Source organism: Suricata suricatta, chromosome 4 (genome assembly GCF_006229205.1).
Source record: "Suricata suricatta isolate VVHF042 chromosome 4, meerkat_22Aug2017_6uvM2_HiC, whole genome shotgun sequence".
Lineage (NCBI taxonomy): Eukaryota > Metazoa > Chordata > Mammalia > Carnivora > Herpestidae > Suricata > Suricata suricatta.
Window position 1 is genome coordinate 102,528,027 of NC_043703.1, and position 22,834 is coordinate 102,550,860.

Sequence of the window (22,834 nt, forward strand, 5' to 3'; positions counted from 1 at the left end):
ATGAATAATCTAATTCAAAAGCATCTAGATAGGAAGTAAAGAATCCAGCTTTCATTACAGAGGTAGCAATTAATAAGTGATTAGTCAAGAATCACTTACTAGTGATTTTTATGATTCATCGTGGAAAAAAAATGGAGATTAAGATTCTAGTTTAGGTAAGGATGGTGGTACAAATTAATCCAAATAGGGGATATTATAGGAGCAGATTGAGATCTCTGGCTGGGACAGAGAATGGAAGTAGAAATACATGAGCTCCTTTACCTTAAGTGATTCTGAATTTAGAATGCTCACTAGAGAGTTAGACGTACAGGTCTAGATCTTGACCCATTAACCCATCAATTCAGTAGCTGATATTCTTTCAGCTGGGTAGTTCACCCAGAAAAGTATAACAAACAAAAAGAGACAAGGTCAAAAATAAAATTCTAAGGAGCTATAGCATTTGAAAGCATGTGGAAGAAAAGGATTCATTGAGGGACACTCAGAAAACCGCATACAGTTAGAAGTTCTCAGCGGTGGTGACAGCATCCTAAAAGCCAAAGGAGATGGTTCCAAAAGCTCAGGGAACTCTGTCCCATGCAGGTCGTATATCACAGTGTTGCCACAATGTCACTTTGATTGATGTTTTGTTAAGTTTTTGTTATTTTGTCAAACAACCAGGTGGTGATAACGTTTGTGAAAACGTATGTATGTATGTAAAAATCCACTTACTATCAAAATACCTTCCTTTTTTTATTTATCTTGAACACACACACAAATGAATGTTGCATTTAATAACATTTTTTTTTAATTTAGCTCTCTCTCACTTATAGATTGCATTTAACTGGGAGTAATAGAATACCAAAATATTGTGGCATAAATATTCAGGGATTTAATTTTTCATGTTAAAAAGATGAATGTAGCCCTTACCAATATGCTATATTAGCTTCACGGTATCTTGGATCTGCCTCTTTCATTTAACAGCCTACTTTACCAACTTACCATGTGGCTTCCATTCTCAAGGTCAGGATGGCTGTTGAAGTTTTGGTTAACACATCTGAGTTGCCAATCTAATGAAAAAGAAAGAAGAGAAGAATAAAAATAATGCTTCTCTCAATTGATTCATATCTTTTGAAAGATCTCAACACTTAGGTTTACGTGATCGTATCTTGCTTGGGTGGCGATTGGAAATGTAGCCATTACTTCTAGTAGCAATGGATCACAGTAAAGTCTGGTAAAGAAAACACATATTTGACATGTTACTAGCTGTCTTTCCCTCAAGCTTCTAATGTATGGAAGAGTTTTGCTAGTTTGTAAATATAAAAAGTATTTAAGTGCAGGGGCTCCTAGATGGCTCAGTCAGTTAAGTGGCCAACTCGTGGTTTTGGCTCAGGTTATAATCTCACAGTGATGAGTTCAAGTTCCGGAGCCTGCTTGAGATTCTCTCTCTTTCTCTCTCTCTCTCTCTCTCCCTCTCTCTCTCTCTCTCTCTGCCCCTCCCCCACTCATTCTCTCTGTCTCTCTCTCAAAATAAACTCAAAAAACTTTTTTTAAATATTTAAATGGAGTCTCTTCCTTTCACCAAGAAATTATTAGTCAAATAGGAAAACATGTAAAAACATATAGAGAAACTATTCTTGCAATAAGAAGAAAATGTACAAAGTGTAATAGGATATAGTGGAAAAAAAGGATCCCTGGTGGAATGCAAATATTCCAGGTGGTGAAGACTGGCACAAGACAGAAAAGGATAGAAGCCTGATAGGGAGAAAAAAAAATGTGATAAAGTACCAAAAATAGGATTGTGAGAATAACAGTGGGTCTCAGAAATTGAAACAGAAAATTAAAATCCACATCAAAAACATAGGAAGGTTAACTTAGAAAACCTTAGGCACTTGGGTATATGGAAGCTTCTAGCTCCTGAGTATTAGCTCCTGAGGAATTTTTCATGAAAGCCATTCCCCAAAACTGTAAGACAAATTATTTAGTAAAGCCCTGGTAGCACCTATAGTTGATGTTAATTTTCTATAAGTCCTTACCCTTTTCTAAGGAATAAATTACTATCGGCATTGTACCAAATAGGCAGAGACAGAAGTCTGCTGTTTTATAAATCTTCAAGTGTTCAATTTAGATTAAGTTTATTGTTTGATGAGAATGGTAACATTAATTAAATAGGGAGATTCTTAGATTAAAGTGGCTCTAATGCCAGGGAGGTCTGTGTAAATAAACCCAGATCCAAACCAGGAGATCCTTCAAGGTCACAGAATCAAAATGCTAAGGACAACCAATTACAAACAGCCAGTGAGGCTTGAAGCTCTAGCCAATATGCCAATCCAATAGCTGCGGCTCCTTCTCCTTTCTTCTCTTGCTTCTGCACTTTATACAAGTCTTTTAACTGGCTCCTCTCTTTGGAACACTTGTAACCATTTCTGATTTTATGCTGCCTAATTCAAACAGGTTTTAAATAAACACTTAAAACTTTTAATATGCCTGAGTTTATCTTTTAACATGGTGAAATATGAAATGTATTTCGATGTATAATAAATTTTATTCCAAATGAAGATGCTAAGGCAATGCTTAGAGACATTTAAGACATTCACTTGAAATGATTTATGTTTAATCAGATCTCTTTTCGTAAAATGAGAAATTTGGCTTTCTGAACTTCCTTTATAGACCCCTGTACCCTGATAATTGTCATTAAGTACTTTATTCAATTATTGATTTCTGATGTTATGAGTTAACGTATTTCTATCAGGTAATAGTACTAGCATTTATGTTTACTACCTTACCTCACAACAACCCTCTGCAATACATACCATAAGGATTAAAATTTTACAAAACAAACATGTAAACACTGTATGCTCTAGTCTTTTCTTCAGGGAACAGGGAAATGTAATTTTCTAAATGTGGTAATTATTAGCTACTCATATACCATGCTGCCTACCACATAGACTGCAGCAGCGTAGTCTATGGGAAGATGAACCTCCTTCCTTCCATGAATTTGTTTTATTTACAAAACCAATTTCAATCATTCTTTCCAAATCCAAAGATACAAAGAGTTATGTAATGATAAAATCAGCAGTCTTTGAAAATTCAATACTGAGAATTAAAATAGTGCTTATCTAAACAGGTTCATGGTGCCCTTACTCCTCTCTCTTCATGCCTTTTCTTTTTCTCTCTTTTTTTAAAAATTTTATTTATTTTGAGAGAGAGAGAGAGAGAGAGGGAGAGAGAGACAGAGAGCGTGAGAGCGTGCACACACATGAGCAGAGGAGGGACACTGTCAGCGCAGAGTCTAGGCGAGCTGGAACCCAGGAATCCTGAGATCATGGCCTGAGCCCAAATCAAGAGTTGGTCACTTAACCGATTGAGCTCCGCAGGCACCCCCTCCTCTGTATCTTTTCATAGAACACTTTGCCTGTATCGAACACACCTCTTTATTGAGGCAGACTGAGTACTGAAGCCCTGTGCTTACAGAGTGGCACATACTTGGTATCGTGACTGTTTTGGTCAATAACACAGGTGCGGTCTCCAGGAAGCTGATGCAACCTCTAGAGAGTAAAGAGGCACAGGATTCTCACAACTGAACTGAGCAACCACTTCAGGAATTTCAAGTGAAGGAGATCTGGGAAAACCAAAGCCGTAAGATTTTTTTTTAATAACACTTTTTTTTAGCAAGACATTTATTTTGGGAATAGCTCTCAGTCTTAAGGGGCTACGTAACCTTATTTGCAGCTGTCAATTCTACTTTCCTACCTTCGTTTCTGATTCCCTTACAAGTCCAGAGAGCTCCAGTACTTCAAAAGAAAACTGTCTCAGTTATTGACCTGAGTGAGGTGTGATATGGCAGCAGAGTCAACAATAGGTTTTTACCCTCCCACTGTCGGGACCTTTAAAACTTCAAAATCAAAACTGCTTCAAATAGAACCTATCAACTTCCAAGATAGAATTTTTCAAGTATATTGGAACGTTGCTGAAATAAATAATTTACCTTAAGTCGGGGTATGGTAAGAAACAGATTTTTCTTGCACTCTATCCATGACTGTTAGTTAATTATGAATCTTAAGGCAGTTAGGTGTAGAAAATGATTTTAGACTCGGAGCATGATTTTGACTTCAGACAGGTGCGTAAATGAATTGGCACATGACTATTTTGAGCTAAAGGCGATGGAGACCCTCTCAGCTCACGAGAAACTTTTCTACCTCCCTTAACAACCTAGAATAATCTAAAAGGGGGTCTTTCCCAGTATGTTCCTGGAGATCAGTTCTATCTGAGTTAACCATCTGTATGGCTGCGCACACACCTAATTACTAAACATCTGCTCTTATTCTTATTGCCCTGTGAATGCCCTTCTTTCCTTCAAACCCCCAGGCCTGCATCTCATTCCCGCCCCGCACTTTTTGAAAGTTTTTCATAATGTTTATTTTGGAGAGAGAAAGACAGAGAGAGAGAGAGAGAGAGAGAGAGAGAGAGAGAGCCCAAGCCGCGGAAGGGCAAAGAAAACGGGAGATCCAGAATCTGAAGCAGGTACCATGCTCTCGGCCATCAGCACAGAGCCCAATGTGGGGCTTGAACTCAAGACCTGTGAGACCATGACCTGAGCTGAAGTCCGAGGCTTAAAAGACTGAGCCACCCAGGGGCCCCCATTTTTAGCTCAGGATGGCATATACACCTCATTTTACCTTTCTGTCTTGGGACCTCTCATTTATGTGGGGTTCCTGTACATATGAAATTAAATGATACCTTCTATTAATCTGTCTCATGTTGATTTAATTCTTAGAGGGTAGTGAAAAAATTTTCTTCCCCAACAATACAAATATAGATTTAGTCAATTTAAAAGAATATTTTAATTTTGTATGCTTACTAGGCCTTGAAAAATCACAAAATCATTGGACAATTGCTTTTAAGATATTCCAATTTATTACTAATTTATAACAGCATTTTCCTTAGGTTTAAATGAATAGAATATTATGTTAAATGTGATTGCCTTTAATAACCTGAAGGGGAATATACATTTTCATTCTATTGCTCTTTTAAATTATATTTTTATATATTTTATGTCTTTCACATCCTATAAATATCCATCAATTTTCCATAAATCTATAAATTGTCTGTCCATAGTTGCTTCAACCCTCTGAGAAATAATAAAATGTGTAGTTTATCAGAAGCTGGCAAGTTAGCATTTAGACTATAAAAAGTAAGTAGTACAACTATAAATCCAGTCCACCACCAGAGGCATCTTTTGAAATAGCCTTTGTATTGCATTATCATTTTCAATTTATTAAGAAAGATACTCAATAGCCAAGAGTGAATTTATTCCATAAATATATCATTGTTTGAATAATAGATTTTGAGTGATGTATTTTTTTTAATCCTGTCCTTGGCTAATATTTGATAATAGTTCTCAGTCTCTTCAATATTTTGTTTTTTTCCCCCTCAAGAAGTTCCAAATGTGCTAGTAGATTTTAACCATAATGACAACAGTAAAAAACATGGCATCTAACAAATAAGTCCTCAGAGCCTCCAGAGTTAGATTTGTCATGCCCTTCATGGAGAGGGCTGCCTAAAGTATTGTGTTAAAGCGATCACAGCATATGCACTCTCTGTGGAAACCCTCCTTCTTCTGACTTGGTGAAGATCTGAACTGAAGTAAACTGGCTCTCCTCTGCTATGTGAAAGGATGACAGGAGCAAAACCACAGTAGCAAAGACAGAAAAATGAACAAGCACTCTGATCTCATTGGGAGCAGCTACCCATACGGAATCATAATTCTGGAGGAAATCAGTTTTAGGACACCTTTGAAATCCTGTTGAAGAGCTTGTGTGTTATACCCAGATTTTGAAGACAGTCAAAACGAAGTGAACTCTCACAGCTGGAACTGATGCCAATGAAATCCAGAGCATGAGTTTTATAAAATCTCATTTAATCCCCTGAGGACATCTTGGTTTCTAGTCAGTCCACATCTAGGATAAATCAATGAGTGGAAGAGAAAAAAATGAAACCACCACTCACAATTTTGTGCTCTAGATTTTTATTACAAATGTCATCAGTTGGAGTTTCCATATTCCTGTAGGAATATTCTCCATGTCTCCTCTTCCCCACCTCACCTGTAACCGAGTGGAGGATTCCTAATAGTTCATTTTTTATTCCATAAACAAAACTTTGGTTAGTATTGATTAGCTAAGGGATTTTTGACGGTATTTTTTGGTTTGTTTTTTGTTTTTGTTTTTGTTTATTTTTTTTGTCTGTCATCGATTGTTATGTTCCTTTTTATTTTTTTTTTTTAAGAAAAAAAAAAAGAATCACCTGTGAAGCTGGCCCTGCTGATAATCTTAAACTGTCTGGACACAAAAGTAGTAGATTTCTGGGAAATGAACTAAGTTTTGTTTTGTTTGTTTGTTTGAGAATGTTACATGTGTAGGTAAGCGGCAAGGTAAGAGTGGCATTATGTTCACAAGAAGAGAACAAGGAAATGTCCTAAGCGTGCCAGCACTTGGCGTCCTCTGCACAAATGGCTGAGGTCATGGGCAGCACCTCTCAGGACACAGAGTTCCGCCCTGCCCACACCCCAGGGTGGGACAAGCTGCCCCTGAGGACATCTTCTTCAGAATCCCCAGAATTATACAGCAACTACTGCATTCCGGTGCTTCACTTGGTAACATTATCTTCAGCCTGGAGCAAAAGTATTGTTTTCCTTATGACCTCTTTAAAATGTTTTTAAAATGTTTTTATTTATTTTTGAAAGAGAAAGAGAGAGACAGAGAGAGAATATGAAGCAGGCTTCTGTCAGCACAGAGCCCTATGAGGACTCGAACTCATGGAGGTGAAGAGTCTGACGCTTGACTGGGCCACCCAGGTGCTCTCTTAAGACCTTTTTAAAAGGGTTTCATTTAATCACTAATTCCATGCTATACATGCTGGAAATCCTTAAAACACCATTGAGCAAATGCACTTGTGAATGGAAGGTACAGATTCCACCACTTGCTCCCTTGTTTTGTTAAGTGACATTATGTTTCTGGGGCACCTGGGTGGCTCAGTCAGTTGAGTGTCAGATTTCAGCTCAGGTCATGATTTGACAGTCCATGGGTTCGAGCCCCATGCGGGGCTCTGTGCCTATAGCCAGCTCAGAGCCTGGCGCCTGACTTTGGATTCTGTCTCTTTCTCTCTCTGTCCCTCCCCTGCTCACACTGTCTCTCTCTCTCAAAAAATAAATCAAACATGAAAAAAAATTTTAAGTGATATTCTGTTCCCTTAGTTCACTTTTTCCTTTCTAAGACTCTCCTACCCACACCTTTTGCCTTTCTGTTGGCCATATATCTTATTTCCTGTCTTACATGTGACCTTTTTGATTAATGTCTATTTAATTCCATTACCTGGATTTTCTCTCAAAATCTTACCAAGCTAAGACTGGTATTATTGTTTGTCCTCCTTCTCCATCAATTCTTGAGAGAGGGAAGTGAAAATACCAACTATGATGCAAGAATTGTCTATTTCTCCTTTAGCTCCATCACTTTCTACAGCATATGTTTTGAATTCTGTAATTAAGCACATTTACAAATATGATTATGAGGTTTTCCCGATGAAATGTCTGTTATCATTATAAAGTTTCCTTCTTTATCAATAGTTACTTTTGCCCAAAAGCCTGTTTCACGAGATAGTAATAGAACCAACCTGATTTTCTTAGGCTTATTGTTTGCATGGTCTATTTTTTCCATTTATTTACTTTCAATTTACTTCATTCTTTTTCTTTACTGTTTTTTATTCATAGGCAGCAAATAGTTGTTTCATGTTTTTACCAATTCTGATAATCTCTGCTTTTTTTTAAATTTTTTAATGTTTATTTATTTTTGAGACAGAGAGAAACCGTGCAAACAAGGGGTGGGGGGCAGAGAGAGAGGGAGACACAGAATCTGAAATAGGCTCCAGGCTCTGGGCTGTCAGCACAGAGCCCAATGTGGGGCTTGAACCCACAAACTGTGAGATCATGACCTGAGCCAAAGTTGGACACTTAACTGACTGAGCCACCCAGGTGCCCCATGATAATCTCTGCTTCCTAACTGAAGTGTATAGTTCAATTATTTATGTGGTTTGATTTAAATCTACTCTTTTGTTATTTGTTTTATATTCTGAGTTACTCTGTTCCTCTGATTCTCTTTTATGCCTTTATTCATGATATCTGAATGTTTTAAAATTCCACTTTATCTGTGAACTTTTTAGCTAAACTGTATTATATTTTCTACAATTGTTTTATAAATTACATCTTTAACTTTTCAGTCTAATTACAGTTAATATTCAGGCACTTCATTTAACGTATACAAATACTGCACATTTATAGGTCCATTAACCATTTTCTGTTGTCCTTTATGCCATACATTTCATAGGCATTACATTAGCATATGTCAGAAATCTCACAACATGGGGGGGGAAGAGAAATAGTTTTTCCTTTACTCTTCTAGGTTCTTGGCTGAAACCCACCACCCACCTTGTAATAAAAAAGGTAGGTTAACAGTAGAAAAGCAAACAACTTAAATAACATTGCATACCTCCTATAAACAGGGGAACTGAGTGTGTCCCTAAGATGGTTCAAGCTATCATCTTAAGTAATTTCTCCAGCTAAAGACATGAGATGTCGGTGGGGGCAGTTGTGGGAGGCTATCAGGAAAAGCTTACAAACAAGGGTGAGGTTAGTATGCAGATTTAAGTCATCGCCTTCTTCCTTTGATATGAGATTCTAGCATTTTAGTCTTCCTCTTCCTGGTACTGAGAGGGAGACACTCTTACAAATGGAATTTTTCTTTTAAGTATAAATATCTGCTCACCTTCAGTGTCATAATGTTTGCTCAGTCAAATGTACCTTAAAGAAATTAAGAGAGAAATTACTTTATATTTCCCATAATAGTTAATTATCTGGTGCTTTTAATTCATGCTTGAAAATCTAAGCTTTCCTGTAGTATCGTTTTTTCTTTCAGATTTACAAAAATCTAATTCTTGGCATGTAGGTCTGCTGATAATATATTCTCGTAAGTTAGCTTTATCTGAAATTGTTTATATTTTGAGGGTGCCTGGGTAGCTCAATCAGTTAAGTGTCCAAACTCGATTTTGGCTCAACTCATGATTTTAAGGTTGGTGAGTTCAAGGCCTGCAACAGGCTCCATGCTGGGTGCATGGAACCTGGTTGGGATTCTCTGTCCCTCTCTCTCTGCCCCTTTCCCACTTGTACTGTCTCTATTTCTCTCAAAATAAATACATAAAATTAAAAAAAAATGAAATTGCTTATATTTTGCTTAATAATCGGAAGATATTTTGATGGATATTGAAATTTAGTTGACTTTTTTTCTTTGCTTCAAAAGTTTCCTGGTGCTTAGATTTTAATGCTTTGTGGCTTTCATAATTTCTGATGTGATGTCTGTTTATTTGAATTTTTGCACCCCTATACTTCAGATACCATTCTTATCTAGATGCTTTCATAATTTTTTAAAAAATTATTTTAAAATAGTTATAATTTGATGATGATGTGTGTGAGCCTTGTTTCCTTAGCATTTATCCTGTCTGAGCACCATCACTGAATTTCTTGAATCTGTAAACTGTTAAAATTTGCACATTTCACCTAACTTGGTAAGTTTTAAGTGGTTATTTCTTCAAATAATTTTTTTTCTCTCCTCGGCTTCTGGAATAGCAATTACTTATAGGTTAAAATCTCCCACAAGTCAATGAGTCTCAGTTCATTTTTTATTTTTTATTGTTTAATGTTTATTTTTGAGACCGAGCATGAGCAGGGGAGGAGAAGAGAGAGAGGGGGCACAGAATCCGAAGCAGGCTCCACGCATGGTGCTATCAGCAGAGAGCCTGGTGTGGGGCTCGAACCCACAGAACCATGAGATCATAACCTGAGCCAAAGTCCGATGCTTAACTGACTGAGCCACACAGGCACCTCTCTGTTCATTTTTTAAAAATCACTTTTTCCCTTCTTTAAACTCGATGATTTCTATTGATGCAATTTCCAGTTCAATTTTCTTAATGTAGTTGATTCTATCTTCCTTTTTGTTTTTCAGAGATTGTAGGAGGACTATAAATAAATCTGTGGTGGTTTTTGTTGATAACCCGATTGAAATATAAGATATATCATACAAGTCAGCTATTTAAAATGTACAATACCTGGCTTTCTGATTATCCACAGAGTTGTACAAATGTTACCTCATCAACTTTAGGACATTTCATCACTCCCAGAAAACCTCTGATATTATAAGCAGGAAGAGTTAGGGGGTCCCCAGAAAAAGAAAGAAAAGTCATCTTAGGCACCCAGCTTTTGGCTCTACATGCCCTAGCACGCTTTTCAGAACTTTCTAAGACGTGTCAGAATTACAAAGAAATGTAAAACCCTTGATAGTTAAGGAATTTAAGAGAATTTAAGGGGAATGCAAAAACTCAGTATCTAGAAGGCCTGGGAATAGCCTAATCACTCCCAGTGCTATTTCTAAAGCAAGCGCGTCTCTGCATTCCTGACCTGAGATAAGGAACCCAAGAATGCGTCCAGTTTATACTGAATCTTGGAGCTTGCCCATGGCCCCTTCTCCCCATTTAGATGGCCTCTGCTGCATTATAATGTTACAGTGTCTGCCTGAGGAGGAGCCCAGCTTCATTAACATAACCTAGGATGCCTGTACAGGCATGTTCTCTAAGTGCACCTGTGCAACCTATGCCTGCCTTTCTTTATAAGCCACAACAAAGCCTCCCTTTCTGAAAATTCATCCTGCCCCACATAAAAGGAACCCAGTCATCCCTGCTCAAAGTCACAGTTTTAGAAGTTATTCCCATGATCTCCTTATATGTTGCAAATAGTTTCCTTTGTGTGACAGTTACACCTGGTATAGTCTCTATCTGTAACTCACCAAGGCCTGAGCTCACATTAGTTTAGTTACAGTATCACTTAGCCCCAATTTTATCTCCCAATTATCCCATGTGCTCCAACCTTTGGCAACCCTGAATCTATGTCTTGTTTTTATAGAGCTGCCTATTCTGTATATTTTATGTAACATATGTGGTCTTTGGTGACAGTATTTTTTTTTTCACTTATCCTTATGTCTTCAAACTTCATCTCTATTGAAGTATGTATCAGTAAATTTTTTTACGATCATGCATCACATTTTATTTATCTGTTCATCAGTTGATAGACATTCCAGGGAATTCTCTGTGTTGAATTTCTCAGTTACCTATTTTCAGTAAGTATCTTGGATTTTGTTATAAATTCCCATTTATTGGTATCCTTGGTGGAATCAGATCATTTCTTTTAATTCCTTTTGTTCATCCATTTGACAGTGTGGGGTGGGAGGGCACTATATAAAAAGCATTTTTCATATGAAGGAGAATCACTGGGGAAAAAACAGACAGAGACATTATAGGCCTGTTGTTCAAGCCAAGCCACTGCCGGTGGAGTCTGTGGTTCTCACCAGACTGGTGTCATCCAGAAAAACTTTGCAGTGGGCCATCACCAAACCCAAATGTGAATATAACCCAGTCACAGGAACAAATACTATGATCCCACCAATATGAGGTATATAAAATAGTCACTTGTAGAAGCAGAGAACAGAATGAGGGCTGCCTCTTCTCTTTTCCCCAGGTCCTCAGTTCAGACTTGTGTTACAAATTTTGCTTTGTTAGTCAGTTCTGATATAATATGTAAATACTCCACTTTGTTCAGAGAACAAGTAAGCCTACTTACAAAAGGATTTCACTTTTTTCCCCTCGGCCTTAGTAAAAAAGGGACATAAAGTTTCAAAAGATAAATAAAAATTTTGCCAAAACACAGTCCATTATTTGGGGAACAATTTATTTAAGGATGGGAAAATACTCTCTCTTAGACCACACACACACATACACACACACATACACACACACACAAAGTATTAACCTTTACTCAAAAACTATATTTTCTGTACTACCCACAATCTCCTGGAAAGATTGAAATGACCAATGGCATCCTTATATTAAAATTAGCAAAACTTTTCAGAAATCCTCAAGTTCCTTTGGCCAAAGATACTCTCACTACCTGTCCCACTACCTCAGGGACATATTGCTTATCTACCTATGAGCAGGGAAAAGAAAGGCCTGTGCCATTGGGGTATTCATCTCTGATACAAGGCTTTGCCATACTGCATGCAGACATGGCAAAATATTGAAAGGCACTGATGTACTACACACATGTACTCTCCACATTAAGGCTGTCTTTGCACAACATCTTCCTAAACAGACTCTTCATGATTGTCAACCAAGACATTTTCATCTATTGAAGGAGAGATCAGAGAAAATATGCTCTTGAACTTTGTCACAAGAGACATTATCAGGTATTGTGAAGAACAAATTCCAAACTCCAGGGACTCAAACCGTGGGTTTGCATTTCAAAAGTAAGAAGAAATTTAGAATTCTACACACTGTGAGACTACATCAATAGGGAAACTCAAATTGAAAATTCTCAGAGATGCCCTAGAAGCAGCTGATCTTTGAAAGCAGATAGTTGATCCAAGACCTTTGCATAAATGAATGACTTCAAAGAGTAAACAGCCTCTGCCCAAGATGTAGGACCAACATTCATAATTAATTCCTATTTTGTCTTTGATGCACTTTGTAATAATTATTTTTCTTTTATTTTCTATAGAGTCCATAGTAACCTTTACCCCCTTTTCTTACTATAATTGTTAATTTAGAACATTCTCACACATCATAAGACCTCAGTGATAAATAAAAACCTCTGGGCAATGCTGGAATTATCAAATGAGACCTTAAGGAATTATAGCCAATGGCATTTCTACCTTTATTTACACGGACATATGATGTTTAAAAAAAACAACCTATTGCTTTGTTAGTGTCTCTTTCCCAGAAAAAGAATCAACTATTAAAATCCATATATTGATCAGATCATAAGAAATTTTAAATTTGAACTCAGCAATCTTCACAGAACAGTGGGCAAATACTTTCAACATAGGAAAGACTAAGAGAGGTCTATATATGTAACCCAGCTTACATATAGCCTTGTATCTCATGTTATATATAATTCTTTTTTCCCTGTTATCTCCATGTGCCCCCCTGAAACTATATCCTTTGAGGTCATGGCACTTGTCCTGTTTATCTCATAATAATACCTCATTCACATTCTCAATTACAGTCTACGACTTGTCCATACACTAAGACCTTAATTTTATAAATCACAGAGTCTGAAAATTCCAACTCAGAAGCAAGATCCACAATGAGGCCACCTTGATTATTCAGGCAGTCTACCTAGGGGAATTACTGACCTATTTTTTTTTTTTTATGTGAGGAAGCAGAACAGTGTTCCTAACAGTAGCATGCATTCAAACAGAAAAGACTATAAGAAATGTATCACTAAGTCAGGGAGAAGTTATTAATGATACCACCTCTGCCCTACCTGGTAAAATGATGAGTCTCAACTCATTGGCACTAGTAGTGATGGAAAATCACATTGCTCCAGATATTTTGCTTGGCCAGTCATGGTGGCTTCTGTGTCATTGTAATATTACTTGTTGTACTTAGATCAACAGAAAAGACATGGTAGAAGAGGTGATGAATCATCTTAGGGGAAAGCTATTTAGTTCTCTAGGGCCTGTCGTCAGGGCTTATGGGATTTTTTTTCTTCATTTGCTTTGGGCAATTGAGGTCTCTGATTCTGAGGCATCTTTTAAGGACTACTAATTTTTCTTTTTTCAAATTGTTCATGATGGTGGTCTAGTGGATTCTATACAGAGTCTTACATGTTTCTGCACAGCTGCCTTCTCCTCAGATGATCATTAGGCTAATGAAACAACAAAAATGGTCAAGAAGATCATCCAACAGAGCTGACTGTAGAGGTCACGGAACAATCTCTGAGCGGTGAAGATCTGGATAGCTGGCCTTCCCTAAATTGCTCAACTTCACCCACGCTAAAGAGATACGAAAAGACTGAATATACATATGGAAAATTTCCAAATTATATATGAAAACAGAACTCTGACCTCCCAATTTTTATAGCAAGCAGTCCAGGAAGCCAAAGCACACATTTGCAGCAAATAGCTCCTATTGGTCAGGATTTGGTTAAAAACTGTCAGCTGCCCTAATGTTTGGTCCTGTCTTGATTTTGAGACCAAGCAGACCAGTCATTTGTCCCTGCCTCTGTTTTGTGCTCACCACACCAATTATTTCAGATGCTTTTCTTGCTTCGGCATAGAATACTTCCAGCTTCCCCAAGGCAACAATCTTCAAAGCTCACTTGAATCCTTCCCTGTTTTTCACTCTAAAGTTTTTCCAAGTTTCCTACCTCTACCTTTGAGCTCTGCCATACACAAGTGATGGTGGCTGACTTCCTTGCTGTAGCAGGTTCTGAACAATAGCCTCAGCTTGCCCTCATGTAAGTGCTCTTTACCTATTTTCATAATACCTTTATCCCCAATTTCAAAATTTAAACCAGATGAAAATTGCTTTTGACATTTGTAAACCTGTGTCTGGGAAACGATACCAAACAAACAAAAAAACAAAAAGCCCCAGCAACACAAGAGTTAAACTTTTGAATGGACCTCTTAGCGAAACTTCTTGTATAAAATTTATAGTATTTTGTCTGTTAGAATTGTATACCTTTCTACAAATATTGTTATTCATATAAAAATCACATAGTGAACTCTTTTTACTAGTTAATTTTTGATAAAGTTTTATGTACACATCTCTGGGTACTAAATGGCCACTTTGTGAAGTTGCTGTATTGGTTCTTGGACTGCTTTATCAAATTTTTATTCAGCTTTTCTCTCTGTGTAATCATTTACAAAAATGACTAGGAGAAAAAATTAAAACTTCATAAAAAACAATCTTAGAGGCATAATCTGTTCTTAATTTTTTGGGTTTGTTTGTTCACAAAGTCTTTGTTTATTTTCTACCATATTCTAAAAACTCTGTATGCTTCCACAACAGAAAGGCAAAACACATGTCCCTGAACTTGATGCCCCCAGACTCCAGTGGGGGTATTTTATTAACTATCATATAACTATCATAAAAATCTAGCAGTGTGAATTACACTGTATAAATGGAAATACACATAATTCTAAAGAAGCACTTTGAGGGGAGATGTACTCTCTCCCCACAGCATCAAAGATGGCTTTGTAAAACTATTCATACTTGAAAAGAAAAAAAAAAGGCATCACAATTCCAGACTTCAGATGATATTACAAAATGGAGTAGTCAAAACAGTATGGCACTGGCACAAAAACAGACACAGAGATCCATGGGACAGAATAGAAACGAACCAGAAACAAACCCACAATTACATAGGCAATTAATCTTCAACAAACCTGGAAAGAATACCCAATTGGGAAAAAAAAAAAGTCTCTTCAACAAATGGTCCTCGAAAAACTGAACAGCTGTGAGACCAGAAGCCATAAAAATTCTGGAAGAGAACCTGGAAGACAGTGGCTTCAGCCACAGGAACATTTTTCCAGGTGTGTCCTGCAAGGCAAGGGAAACAAAAGCAAAAATAAATTATTGGGACTACATCAAAATAAAAAGCTTCTGCACAGCTAAGGAAACAATCAACAAAACTAAAAGTCAACCTAAAGAATGAGAGAAGATATTTGCAAATGGCTATATGATAAAGGGTTAGTATCCAAAATGTAAAGAACTTGTACGAAAAAAAGAACTTGTGCAACTCAACAGCCCCCAAAACTAACAATCCAATTAAAAATGGGCAGAAGACAGGGGCGCCTGGTGACTCAGTCTGTTAAGCACATGACTTTGGGCTCAGATCATGATCTCACGGTCCATGAGTTTGAACCCTGTGTCAGGCTCTGTGATGACAGCTAGAGCCTGGAGCCTGGTTCAGATTCTGTGTTTCCCTCTCTCTCTACCCCTCCCTCACTTGTGCACTCACCCTCTCTCTCTCTCTCTCTTAAAAATCAATATTATAAAAATTTGCAGAAGACATCTCCAAAGAAGACATCCAGATGGTCAGCAGACACATGAAAAGATGCTCAACATCACTCATTATCAGGGAAATGCAAATCAAAATTACAATGAGATATCACCTCACATCTATTAGAATAGCTAAAATGAACAAAACAGGAAACAACAGACATTGAAAAGGATATGGAGAAAGGGGAACACTCTTATACTGTTGGTGGGAATGCAAACTGGTGCCTGCACTGTGGAAGACAGCATGAAATTTCCTCAAAAAGTTAAAAACAGAAAGACACTAAGATCCAGCAATTAATCTTCTACAAACCAGGAAAGAATATTCAATGGAAAAAAAGACAGTCTCTCTCTCTCTCTCTCTTTTTTTAGAACACACTCTACTGAGTGTTCACATATAGAATGCAAAGACACTAAATCAAAGGGATACATGCACTCTATGTTTATAGTAGCATTATTTACATTGTCAAAATGTAGAAGGAGGCCCAGTGTCCAATGATTGATGAATGGATGAGAAAGAAGCAGTATATATAATTGACTATTATTCAGCTATATTCAACTATAAAATCTTATCATTTACAGTAACCTGGATAGAGCTAGAGACTATAAAGCTAAGAAAAATAACTCAATCAGAGAAAGACAAATACTGATTATTTCACTCATATGTGGAATATGAGAAACAAAACAAATGAGCGAAGAAAACAAAGAGAGAGAGAAATCAAGAAACAGACTCTTAACTATAAAGAAGAAACTAATGGTTTCCAGAGGGGAGGTAGGGGGGGATGAGTGAAAGAGGTGATGGGGACTGAGGACTACATTTGCTGTGATGAGCCGATGTAGGGCATTGTTGAATCACTGTATTGTACACTTGAAACGAATACAACACAGTATGTTAACTATACTGCAATTAAAATAAAAAAAAGACTGGTACTTGAATTCTATCCTTAATTAATAAGAGTTTCTAGGTGGAAAAAGAACAGAGAATATGACAATGCACAGATTAGATAGTGTACACGAATGGAGGTAGGAAAAAATAGTGTTTTCAGTGAAAAGCAACTATTTAAGTGTGGCTATATATAATAATGAGATGGGAAGCAGGGAAAACCTAGTGTAGGAAAGTATGGTGAGTCCAAATTATAGAGGACCTTACTTACTGAGTTAATTCTTTATCTTAGGAAATATTGAATCATTGACATTTTTGAAGTGGGAATACAACACAGTCCCATTTCTATGTTAGAATGGTACTGCTAAAATTGTGTACACAGAATCTGAGAGGCCTCAGTTTATATCTGTAGTAGGCAGAATAATGGGCTCCCAAGGATGATGTTCTAATCCCTGGAACCTGCACATATGTTAGGTTACATGGCAAGAGGTAATTAAGACTGCTAATTAGCTGATATGAAAATAAGATTACTCTGTATTACCCAGATGTGCCTAATGTAATTACAAGAGTCCTTTAAATGTGGAAGAGGGAGGGGTGCCTGGGTGGCTCGGTCAGTTAAGTGTCCCATTCTCGGTTTGGGCTCAGGTCATGATCTCGTGGTTTCATGGTCTCAAGGCCCGCATTGTGCTTTGCACTGACAGTGTGGAGCCTGCTTGGGCTTCCCTCTCTCTAAGCCCCTTCCCTGCTCACTCTGGCTCTCTCTCAAAATAAAACAATAAACCTTAAAAATATTTTGTTTTTAATGTGGGAGAGGGAAGCAGAAGAACTAGTGTCAGAATGAATGTAGTCTAAGAAGGACTTGACTGGCCACTGCTGTCTTTGAAAATAGAAGGGGACCTTGAGCCAAGGAATGAGGCCGGGCTCTTAAGGCTTAATATGGATTCTGCCCCAGAGCTTCCAGAAAAACTCAGTCACTGAGTCCACTGAGACCCATGTTGGACTTCTAACCTCCAAAATTTTAGGGTAATACATATGGTGTTGTTTTAAGTCACTAAGTTTGTGGTAATTTGTTACATTAGCAACAGTAAGTTAATATAAAATATGATTTCATGTGCTAGATACATGTGACCTTTGGTAATTCACTCAACTTCCCATTTATCCAATTATAATAAGAGATAAGAGTATTATTCCATTTGTCTTTGGGGAAAACTGAAATAATGTATGTAAAGTGTTGCCTATTGTTAAATAAATAGTTGGCAATAAAAGTAGTAGGAACTGTAGTTTCATCTTCATCTTTGTTGTCATCCTTTGAAGTTCTATGAATTAATTAAGCTATATTAGGCAAAAGAAGACTAATTATGAATCATTTCAATAGATCATGTTAGACGTAAATAAGTTCTAAACAAAGATAGTAACGGCGGGGCCGGTGAGGAGAGGATGAGCTGAGAAGTATTTAAGGGAAGAGTCAGCCTTTTCAGAAATGGACATAAAATGTAGAAGGAAGACTTCTATTTGGATGATTGAATATATCTCCCGAGTAGCAATATGGTTTAATAAATCATGCCACGCTCTGATACATGAGGGCCTGTGACTCAGGCTGAGAGCCGTATGAGAGGTTGTTTCAAATGCACAGCCCTTTTCCACTTTCTTAAAGTATTAAAGACTGGAAGTATCTCTGTGCTGAGCTTGCAAGAAAAACTGATCCAGGATCAGATATGCCCTGCTGTCCACTGCACCTGCTCGGCAAGATCTTCAGTAACATCTTAACATCTTCCTAATAACTCCATTAACACCTTCTCCTCGCTGGCAGCCTGACTCCCCACTTCTTTAGTGAATGCTTGCCTGCAGGGTGATCACACTGTCTCTGCTTGTTGATGGTGTCTGAATGTTCTAGCCTAATAATTATCTTTTCCAAATAGCTCCCTGTTTCACCTAGGCTTCCGGTAGCAAAGTTTCTCTGTTGCTATGGATTCTGGACACAGAACATTTCGTCCACCTTTGAACCTAACCCTCTCCTTCCCACCATCAGTTATTTAGGCAGATATTTTCCTTTACCTTATTTCCTTGTTAACAGACAAACATTTATATATTAAGAACATACTTATCTGGCATCCTGATGAAATTAGTCCTTGGACTTCTGCTGATTTTAATCTTTATAAATGATCTAGAGAAAGGAAATGACTGTGAACTAGCTGGAATTACTAATCAGCCAAAATTGCAGGGGAGGAGAGTAGAGGAAACTACAACCAAACACCAGCAGGGTTCACTATGCCCTGCAGCTAAGTGAGAATGTGGCAAATGGAACCTTGTGAAGAGCTCCATACACCAGGCCAAAATGATTAAGAAATAAGTAATCCCATTCAGCTGAAATGCATGAAGTTTGGGGCATAATTATGGATCAGTCACTCCAAAAGGGTAGGAACAGTGTGAAGCTTCAATTAGCCCAGAAAAAGGGATAAGACTCAATAATATGGTACACTTGGGAAGAAATTTGCATTTCAATTTATTTTAACTTTCATAGAAAAAAAAAAGAAACAAGAGAGGAAATAAAATGAGATATCAGGCTTTGCTGTCAGAGACTCATCTAATAAACTGGAATATGTGTCTGTGTGTGCTTGTGTGTATGTGTATATTTGGAGTTAAGTGTACGATTTAATTAATTTTGATACGCATGTACAGCCATGTTAGGTAGCACCTCAATCACTATGTATATAATTCCATCAACTGAAAAAGTGTTCTTGATTTCCTTTAAGAGCAATCTCCCTTTCCCCATAGGCAACCACAATTTCTATTTCCATCTCCATAGATTTGTGTAGAATGTTCCAGAATTGCATATATATGGAATTATGCAGTAATGCACTCATTATGTGGCCACTTTCACTGAGCATAAGGCTTCTAAGATTCATGCATACTGTTGGGTTTATTAGTATTTCTTATCACAATTTGTTTATCCATTCTCTAATTCATGGACACTCTGTTTCCATTTCATACCTATATATATATATATTTAATATACATATATTAAAGCTTCTAGGAACTTTCTTGAACTTATTTTGGACATGTTTCAATTTTTGTAGAATTGGGTCATAAGGTACATATATATTTAACACTATAAAAAATAGCCTAAAAGGTTGGCAAAGTAGTTGTACTAATTTATATTCCTACCAGCAAAGACATAGTTCTAATTAATCCATGTCCTTGCCAACATTTTGTATTGCAAATTTTTACATTTTAACTGTTCTACTTGATGTGAAATTATTTCTCATTTTAAAATTTAATTTGTATGTCTATGAAGACTAAAAGTGCTAAGTACCGTTTTGCATGCTTTGGAGATCACAAGTCTTTTGCTCATTATAATTGAGTTGTTTTTGTTTTCATTATTTATTAAAAAAAAGACATACATATATTTATACACACACAGTACTTTGTCAAATATAGATATTATAAATATTTCTCTGGTCTATAACTCGCATTTTCATATTCTTAACCAAATGTCTTTAGATAGAAGAAGTTTTATGCCCAGTATATATATTTGTCTTTTTTTAAACAGTGCGTTTTGCATTCTAAGAAATCTTGGTCACAAACATAATCTCTTATGCTTTCTTCCAGAAGTTTTACCTTTAGTTTGTGTTTATATCTATGATCCATCTGGAATTAAATTTTATGATATGATGATGGATCAAGGTTCATTTTTCTATCCCCTCATGTTTATCTAATTTCCATCTGCATTTGTTAAGAAGATGATCCTTCCTCTTTGAATTAGTTTCAAGCCTAAGTAGAAAAAAAAATCAATCTACAGGATGTGTGTTGGTCTGTTTCTGGGGCCTCTATTCTGTTCCATTCATCATTTTGTCCACCCTTATACCAAAAGCACACTGAATAAGTTTACCTTTATTGTGGAAGCTTTCCAACATTATTGTTGTTTTCAATTCTTTTATAAAATTTTCTGATTTCTATTTGTTTTCTCTTTTCTCTTTCATATAAACTTCAGAAACAACTTATCAATATCTATTTTTCAAAAGCCTGTTAAGATTTTAAGATTGTGTTGAATCATCTATAGATCAATTATAGAGACTGGGATCGTAAGAGTTAGTCCTCAACTCACAAACATGGCATACCTCTCTATTTACTTAAGACTTTATTTTCTCCTAAACACTTTGTGTTTGCTGATGCTAGCATACACAGAATGTTCTTGGTTTCCGAGGGCTGCCATAACAAAATACCACAAAACAGGTGGATTAAAATGACAGCAATCTGTTCTTACAGTTTCTGTCAATGCCAGAAGTCTGAAATCAAGGTGTCCAATCAGGAGCCCTCTGAAGGCTCTAAAAAAAAATCTTTGCTTATCTGTTTGAGCTTAGCTCTGGGGACTCCCAAGTTCATTGGATTATGGCAAGTAACTCCAATTTCTGTCTTTATCTTCACATAGCCTTCTCTGTGTGTCTTTGATCTCTTCTTACAAGGACATTAACCATTGCATTTAGAGCCCACAGTAGTACAGTATGTCCACCTCTCAATTGCAAAGGCTCTGTTTCCAAACAAGGTCATGTTCTCAGGTCCTGAGTGGTGTGTGTATGAAGGAAGCACTACTCAATACACTGCATCTAGTACACAGAAATACTATTTATGTTGTTCAATGAGCTAGTTAGTGTCTGGTCACCTTGCAAAATTCATTGATTAGATACTGAAGTTGTTTTATAGCTTTTCAGGGCTTTCTTTTTTGCACAGTCATATCCGGTCATCTGTGAATAAACAGTGTTACATCTTTTATTTCAATCTGTTTCCTTCATTTCTCTTTCTTGCTTTGTTGCTCTCCAGACTTCCAGTACAATACTGCATAGAAGTAGTGAGCATGACCATTTCCTCCTTTCTCCAGTTTTAAGGGGAGAATACTACAGATGCTCTTTATCATGTTGGAGGAAGAGTCTCTTTATTTCTACTTTGCTGACTACTTTTTTATGATGAATGGCTGTTAGATTTTGTCAAATATTTCAGTTAATACATTTATGAAGATGCTCATGTTTTTTTCTTTACTTTGTTAAGTAGGTAAAGTACATTGACTGATTTCCAGTTATTAAAACACCTTACATTTCAAAGATAAATCCCACCTGCTCTACTGTGCTGTATTCAAAATAATAATAATAATTATAATAATAATAATAATAGTTGTGAAGGTTTTTGTGCTCTGTCCATGAAAAAAATGTTGTTCTATAATTTTATTGTCCAATTTTGGCTACCACAGTTATGCTGGCCTTCTAAAACAAACTGGGAAGTGGGTCCTCTTCTATTTTCTCAAAGTGTCTATGTATGACTGCAAATATTTATTCCTTAATAGTAGAAAATAATGACCAATAAAACGATATTGTACCTGGAGTTTTCAGTGAGAGAAAGTTTTTGATGATGAGTTCAATTTCTTTAGTAGAGTTGTTTAGATTTCTATTTATTCTTTGTCAGTTTTAATAAATGTATTTTATAATAAATTGTCCATTTCAGTTCATTGAATTTATTGGCAAAAAGCAGTTCATAATATTTACTTATAATTTTAACATTTGTAGTGTCTATTGGGATGTATTTAATTTCTGATACTGGTAATTGACATTACTAGAGCTTTGTCAATTTTATTAATCTTGTCAAAGAACCAGCTTTTTACAAAGTTTATTTTAATTAAAGTTAACATACAGTGTTATATTATTTTCAGGTGTACAATATCGTGCTTCAGCAATTCCATATATTACCCGGTGCTCATCACAACAAGAGCACCCCTTAATCCCCACCACCTTATTTACCCAGCCCCCCACCCACCTTCCCTCTGGTTACCATCAGTTTCTTCTCTAGAGCTAAGAGTCTGTTTCTTGATTTATCATTCTCTCTCTCTCTCTTTTATTTCCTTTGCTCATTTGTTTTGTTTCTTAAGTTCCACATATAAGTGAAATCATTGGTATTTTTTTAATGTTTAATTTTGAGAGAGAGAGAGAGAGGGAGCGAGCATGAGTGGGGGAGGGGCCTAGAGAGAGGGAGACAGAATCTGAAGCAAGCCCC

The 22,834-nt window shown here is 36.7% G+C and overlaps 1 long non-coding RNA gene across 1 annotated transcript in view; it reads left to right on the plus strand.

The window, feature by feature from the left end:
* LOC115288998 overlaps nt 1–22,834 on the plus strand; it is a 145,096-nt gene that overhangs the window by 112,531 nt on the left and 9,731 nt on the right. Inside the window, exon 8 of the long non-coding RNA XR_003907318.1 lies at nt 3,496–3,615. This is a non-coding gene — a long non-coding RNA (uncharacterized LOC115288998). The remainder of the gene's footprint in view (nt 1–3,495; nt 3,616–22,834) is intronic.